Consider the following 7,654-nt stretch of genomic DNA (forward strand, 5'->3'; position numbering starts at 1 on the left):
TTGCTAATTCTGCCAAGCATGTACACAGGTGTTTATTGCATCAGCCTTAAACTTTCACATATTTTTTATTTTTTAAAAAGACTACTATATAGATGAGACATTCTTTCCCAGGGCACTAACCCAGAAAGGCCACTGCCCTTCCTTGTCCTAAGACCGGCAGTGCAGCTTGCTCAGGGTCAGCCCAACTAGCAGGAGAGTGGACCTGCCCTGACTGTGACATCCTTACCTTGGTCACACATTTGTATGAAGGCTTTGACACCATAACATCAAGAGTCACTGTTTAAGGGCTAACACCGTAAGCCTGCCTCAGCGCCTTGGTGCCCGTTACTTTATGAGCATGGTGCGGATGAAGCGAGAGCCTGCACCAACCCATTTTGATGGGGTGGTCTTTAGGGGCACCAGGTGGCAGAAGAAGGGCATTGGTGGTCTGGGATCAAGGTGAGGACCTGACAATGTGGGAAGAGGGTGTGATCAGAGAAGACCCAGCGTAGGTGAAGGAGCTCCTGTTCTCCATTTCCACAGAACAGGGCTGGTCAACCCCTCGGCTTCCCTGCAGAAAACTTCTGTCTACTTATTTCTTGAGCTAGAGAGGAGGACTGGATATTTCTGTGGTTTCCAGGCTTCCCAGTCCACCCATATTCATTGCTGTTGGATTTGCTCTCCTGTCAGAGAAAGCAAAGAGATTTCATCTCTGAGAAGTTTCTGTCAATCTGCGGTGGGTATCTGAGTCACACACAGCTGTGACAGGATTCTTCTCAGATGGTTTTGTTCATTCATTCATTTAACCAGCATCTGAGCATCTGTTATCTGCAAGGCTTAGCGTTAGGCTCTGTGCCTTTTGTAATCTTGTCAAAACACTGTGTCTGCCTTTAAAGAACTGTTGTTTGAATGGGGAAGCTCTGACAAGTGCACAAGATGGACTCCAGGATGGCAAGTCCCAGTAGAGGCCGCCGTGCTCTGCACGTGTTCCCCCAGCTGTGCACGTTTCCTGTTCACGCCTAAGGAGGCGTCTGAAATCCAACCAAGACCATGTGGTGAGGCCTGGCCTCCCCCCCTGACCAGAAAACACACCCTTCGCTCATTTCAGAAAAAAAAAAGAAAGCCAATCTCATAATTGGCTTTGCATTGCAGGCATACTTGTGAGGGGTGCAAATAAGAAAACATTTAAAATATTTGATCTATTTTGGGTGAGGTTCTGTAGCTTTGGCCTTGCAGACTGTCATCTGAGAGGCAAGAAGGCAGCAATTGCTCTTGGGGGATAGACTATTTTTAAGACTGGAAAAAAGAGAAAACATATTTTCAAAGAGATTGCCGAGTCTGGTACTAACTGGGGAAAGATGGCTGTTTGGACTAAGCAAAGTAAATATATAACATAGATGCGTCTAACCACCAACCAAGCTGTGTGGGAGCTTTGATCAGTTTATGGGGGGTGGGGGTGGGGGGAGAGAAAGGGACAACACGCTGAAATGCTTTTGCAGCTCCATGGTCTTCCTACTTTTCAAGCTGAGCCTTCGCTGTGCTGTTCAATTTCATCTCACCTCATACTCCAAGGCCCTCCCCTTCTTTCTTGACCTCACTTCTTTGTTCCTGGTCATTTTGTCTTCAGCTTCCCTCCCTTCTCCGAGTGGTTCTGTCTGGTATCCTTGCAGAGCTGAGCCTTTCTGCCATCCCCACGCCCCATGCTCCCCAACCCCTCCTGTTCTCTCTTTGTCTTTGGTGGCTCCTGACACTGGTGTCTGGCCTGTCGTCCTACATCTCTGGCCTCTTCACAGTGTCTACCTGTGTTTTCTCTTCCCCAAATGTGGGCACCCTCCAGTGCCCAGGCCTCACCTCTCTCTTTGAGACCAATAATACCTACTTCGCAGGACAGATGTAAGAATTAAATGAGATGAAATGTCTGTGAAGTTGGTTTGTGAACTAACTGCTTGTTTATTTATTCATGTGACAAATGTTAATGAAGTACCTTCTCTGTACCAAAACTTGTCCCAGTCCTAGGAATACAAGGATGTTATATAAGACACTGTACCTAACGTTCTTCTAAAAGGGGTTTGCCTTTTGCTGGTGGACAGACATGGAATTCCCTAAGTACAGTAAAGTGGGGCAGATTTCTCATAAGAGTTCTGGGCAGTCGGAGTCACCCTGGGCAACTGAGGAAGAAGAGGTCATTTCTATCTTAATTTTTAAAAATTTTTTTCATTTGTTCACATGTTTTCTAGAATTACCTCTTGTGTAATGATAATTAACATGCATCTTTAGCCCTGACCTTTTGATTTCATCATGAATTAATGGTCTTGCTCATAAACTTTCAGGATTATCTTACTATCAATAGGATAAAGTCAAAGCTTGGCTGAGCATTTTGGGGTGATCTATGATCCCCAACACAAACCCTCCCCCCTACTCCCATCTGCCCGGCACCCCCATCATGGAGTGCACTCCCTGCCTCAGTGACTTCAGTCTCATTGCTTCTCCCTTTCACACTTGCCTGAAGCTAGGGCTTCCCTACCTTCCAGAAGATGCATGTGAACAAAGTGTCCCTAGAAGTCCATACATGGAAAGTTCTGTTTGAGCCATGCCTGGTATTCGTGGGCATGTGGGAGGACTATATCCTCAGTTCCCCTCCCCCAGACACCTGCACCTCTTAATTAAGGTAAAAAGATGGATGTTAGATGAAGCTTCAGCTGGCACCAGCTCCAGACCCACCGGAAAGCCATCTCTAAATTCCCAGCACTCAGTTCATACCCTTTCTTGGACTACCTATAATCCAAGAAGTGCAGTCAGACTCTCTCATTTTCTCTTTGTCATCTACTTGAATTATTTGATTTGATTGTATTAATGTATATCCATCCTATTTCCCTCACTAGATTAATTAATGGCTAGTTAATTAATATTTGATTGAGTGATGGCTAATTGATTAGCTATTAATCAATTAATAATTAACAAATATTTCCTGAGTGCCTGTTATGTGTTGTCAATTCCATTAAGTCCTAGTAGCATAGTGGTGAACAAGACAAACACGGAACTTTTAAAAATAGTGGCCATATCATGAAATCACCAGCCATATTATCACACTCAGTTATATTTCTCTCTCCACTGCCTTTTTGAGCCAGAATTTAAAAATGCAAACAAACAAAATATTAAGATATCGTGACAAAAAATTATTTATGTTCAATTGTACACAAATCTAGTACCAAAAGTGAAAATCCAAGTCAGTGCCTGAGGAATGGTGAGTGTGGATTTGGGTCTAGGCCAAGAACCCTGGAATCTCAGCGTTGCTACCCTAATTAACAGGTGCAGGTGTCTGGGGGAGGGGAACCAAGGACACAGTCCTCCCACACATCCATGAATACCAGGCATACCTCAAACAGAACTTTCCATGTATGGACTTTCAGGGACACTTTGTTCATATGCATCTGCTGGAAGGTAGTAGCTATGTTAATAACAATAACAAACACGTGGGTATGGCTAAAGGTTGATTTGGAAACTAGAGTGCCAACTAACTAACATAAAGTAGGAAATATAACCTGAGAGAGAGAACTGAGGTAGGTGGCCATTTGAACCAAGGGTCCTGTCCAATGGCTAGACTCCCTCAGGACACAGAGAAGGAGATTTTAGGGAAAGTTTTGACCCAGAGCCCAAGAGGCTGGCCAGTTTGGAGGGATGATTCCAGCCATCTGTGGTGGCTGATAAATTGCTCCTCCTTAGGGATATTTCTGCCTGAAGAACTAGACGCCATTGCTGGGAGAACTTCTTTTCCCTAAAATAATACTGGAGGAATATTAGTATATTCTTCTTTCTTAAACTTTAAAACACCAGCCTTCTCTTTGCCTCCCATCCACATTGTGTTGCCTTCTTTCAAGTTAAGGATCTCATGTTTATGTATTATTTTTATGTTAATATCTCCTGGTCTTCTATATGAATCTATCTCCTTAGAAAGACTATCTCCAAATCACTCTGTTGAATGGATAATTTCTGGGAAGTATTTATTTAAATTGATAATTCACACTATATGGCTCAGATAGACAGATATAGACGGTAGATAGATAAAGGTATAGATGTAGCTACAGATGAGCAAGTCCTCATCCCTGTCTCCCAGCACCTGGTATAAGGCCTAGCACAAGATGTTATGGAATAAAGGAATTTTAGAGAATTTTAACTTTCTGATCTGATTTCCAAATGTTGAGATTCTTCTAAATTTCTTAATTTGGGAACTGTTAGCTAGAAGAGCTTTCAGCAACTCTCCCAATTCAGCACTCTAACGCTCCTCCCCTCCCCTGAAGAAAACCCATGTGAGAGATTGCTCAGGTTCAAAAACACTGGTCTACATCATCTAGGCACTTTGGTCTAAAGCCTTAGAGTGCATTTATTTGGGGTCAAATGCTCTCCCTTTACCAGGCTGTAGTAGTAAGGAGAGCTGGGGCTATACTCACTGAGGACTGCCTGGCCATCCTATTTTCTACTCCTTTCTTCACATACCGCCTCTTCATTTTGCTGGCTGGTGGGCTTTGGACTAGTCCTTCTTCCCCAATGGAATAGAATAAAATCCAACTTTCAATTGTAGAGTCAAGTGTAGTCCAACTAAGCTCACTTGGGGGATAGCCTGGATTTGGGGCCAAGGCCCCAGCTGATAGGGAAAGTGCTCCTCTCAGCACTGGCCTCTGTCCATATTTCTCCCCTTGGGAAACTCACAGAGAAGAGTGCCTGATGGTGTGGATCCAATTTGGGGGTTGCCAGGTCGCTGCTAAATAAATACCATCACTTTAAGATGGTTTATAAGCTTCAAAAACTTGGTTGCAAATACTTCAAAAATAATAATAAATAAAAATAATGGTAAATATCTATCTATCTTATTTATTTATTTAGCACTTTTCTTCCAGCAAGTTGTGCCCCCCATATTATCATCATTTTTCTTTTATATATCCCTGTAAACTGAACTGGCAAATGTTACAATGTTCACTTATGGGAAGCCACAGGTTTAGTACCTGACCTCAGAATACAGAAAGAGTTCTAACATAGGAAGAATACAGATTATAAATTAAGCAACTTGAATAAGTCATTTAATCTCTCTGAGTTTTAGTTTTCACATTTGTAAAGTAGCTGCTTCACAAGAGTTGAAATGAAGATCAAACAGATTAGTAAATGTGAAAATGCTTTGTAAACTAAGAGGTACTTAGCTATGAGCTATTACCAGCACAAAACTGAGATTAAACCTCAAGTAGCCCCCTGACTGCCAGCTTTATTTTTTTAACTTTATACGACCGTAATTTTTCTTTCTATGAGACCTTGAACCTCAACAGATTACGGAACAGTGGTTTCAGCCACCACAGAACTTTTTCTGATACTTGTCATTCCAGAGAAATTGGTGAAATTCCACTGAGCACAGAGAAAAACACTAAAGTTTTTCTTAAACATCAGAATAGGATATCTTTTGGAAAACTGGGCTGGAGTGGGGTGTTTTGGGTGGGGAGAAGTAAAAATAAAACTTCATGAAGAGCCAGCTTTAGGTAGAAATGGGAAGGAGGTGAAATTTGTTTTCAGAACTCTGTTTTTCTCACGTCTAATGTCCTAAAGACCTAGTCTGGACTGATCACATGATACCCACTTTTTTACCATTTGCTGTCAAAGCCCGACTATCCCAAGACCTGTTCTCTCAGAGACCTGCTCTAGACTCGACTAACTGATCAGTACTGAGTTCCTAATGCTCAATAATGTTTAGTGTTTTACTCTGTCTAAAAAAAAAATACATTCTGGAACTTTGTGCTTTTTGTTGTTTTGTTTCATTTTTTTCATAACATCCTCTTGTCTCTCACATCTCCCCACTGTAGGTAACCATCCTGTTCTGTTTACTGTGCACTTTTGCACTGCATGTCTTCTTCCAAAGTTTAAGTATCATTTTGTATGCATGCATCTTTAATTTACATAAATGTATTATATGTCATTCTGTTTCTTAGTTCTCTCACTAAATGCTATGCTTTTTAAATCCAAAAATAAAAACAGAATTTGTCTTGATAGGATCTTTAATTCTTCAAACTCAAAAGACAGCATACAATAGGGAAGTCTTCAGTCAGTGTGCAAGTTGTGGTAACAATGTTTTGGAACCAAGGGATAGGGCCCTCTTTGCATCCTTCAATCTCCTCCCTCTCCCTTCTGCCTTTAATTTGCAGCATATCCCACTGCTGTTAGCTTGCTTAGGACATATCACTGCTCATCTGATTTTCTGCATCCAACTGGTCTCCCTACTGTTCTGCCTCTCCGTCCCCACCCCCACCTCCGGCCCATTCTTCTTCTGCAGCTCGAACTACACAAACAGGGTCACGCCACTTCCCTACTGAAAACTCTCCTTTGGTTTCCCGGCACACTCAGGATGAAATCCTACAAGTCCCTCTCCGATCTTGCCCTTCCATCTCTCAGACTTCTGCTCATGCCACTCTATCCTGCCCCTCCGCTCTAGCCAGAGCTAGCTTTTTTTTTTCTTTTTTCTTTGCTTTAAGAACCAGATAACATTATTGGAAACAATGGTAAAACTGAAAGGAACAAACTTAAGGGAACGTTCTGACAGGGCAATGTGCTGACCTGGGGAGGCACCCGTAGGTGTGGGGACAGTCCCAGATCAGTTCTCCTCGTCGCTGCCGCCGCACAGCCCAGGGCGAGCTTGTCACAGGCGCACTCCGCCAGGCCGGCGTCCGGGGCCTCCATCTTGCGCAGGTTGGGGAAGTGGCCCCCCAGCTCCTTGATGGCCTGGACCGGCCTGTGCAGGCCGCTGGTGGTTCTTCAGGAAGTGGCAGAGCTGCGCGTCGCCCTTCTCGGCGGCCAGCTGGTGCAGCTCCTGGAGGCTCTGGCTGACGCTCTTCTCCAGGTGGAAGGCGCTCTCCATGGCCTGCTGCCCGCCCTCCCAGTCGTCGCGGTCGGGCTTCCTGATGTCGCCGAGGCAGATGCGGCCGCCGCGCAGGTTCTGCAGGGCCATCAGCTTCTCGGCGTGCGCCCTCTCCTCGTGCGAGCGGCGCAGGAAGTGGCCGGAGAAGTGCCTCAGGGCCGCGTCGTCGCGGTCGAAGTAGAAGGCCATGGAGAGGTAAACGTAGGAGGCGCGGAGCTCCAGGTTGATCTGCCTGTTGACGGCGGCCTCACAGTCGGGGTGGTAGTTCTGGCGCAGCTGAGAGAGCGCGGCCATGACGGGAAGCGCGGGCGCGGGGAGCGCGGGGAGCGTGAAGAGCGTGAAGAGCGTGAAGAGCGCGAAGAACGCGAAGAACGCGAAGGCGCCTCGGGAGCGCGGGCGGCGGCGGCGTTCGGGTGGGCGAAGGCGGTGGCCGGCAGAGGGCAGGCTCCTGGCTTGGCGGCGGGGAAATGGCGGCGCGTCGGCCGGAAGCGGAAGTGGGCCTCTCTTTGAATTTACCCAAAGGCACCAAAGAGGAGTAGCCTGTAGGTATTCCTACAGCGCGACGTGCTCACTGCTGCTCAGACCCCTCGTCTGGACTGCTCTTCCCCTGCAAAGATCTCCGCGACTCCCCCCTGCACTTCCTTAAATCGCCGCTGAACGCCACCATATCACGGAGGCCTCGGTGGCCCTGTGTGAACCGAGAACCATCCCACCCGTGACACTGCTCATCCCCCACCCTGAGTTCTTTCACTTCTGGGCGTGTATGACCACTTGACATATTGT

At 45.8% G+C, this 7,654-nt stretch overlaps 1 pseudogene; it reads right to left on the reverse strand.

Annotated features, from left to right (window-relative positions):
• Positions 1 to 6,059: 6,059 nt before the first annotated feature.
• Positions 6,060 to 7,165, reverse strand: LOC123647426 (annotated as a pseudogene).
• Positions 7,166 to 7,654: the final 489 nt, after the last annotated feature.

This window comes from Lemur catta, chromosome 11 (assembly GCF_020740605.2).
Source record: "Lemur catta isolate mLemCat1 chromosome 11, mLemCat1.pri, whole genome shotgun sequence".
In the NCBI taxonomy this organism is placed as follows: domain Eukaryota; kingdom Metazoa; phylum Chordata; class Mammalia; order Primates; family Lemuridae; genus Lemur; species Lemur catta.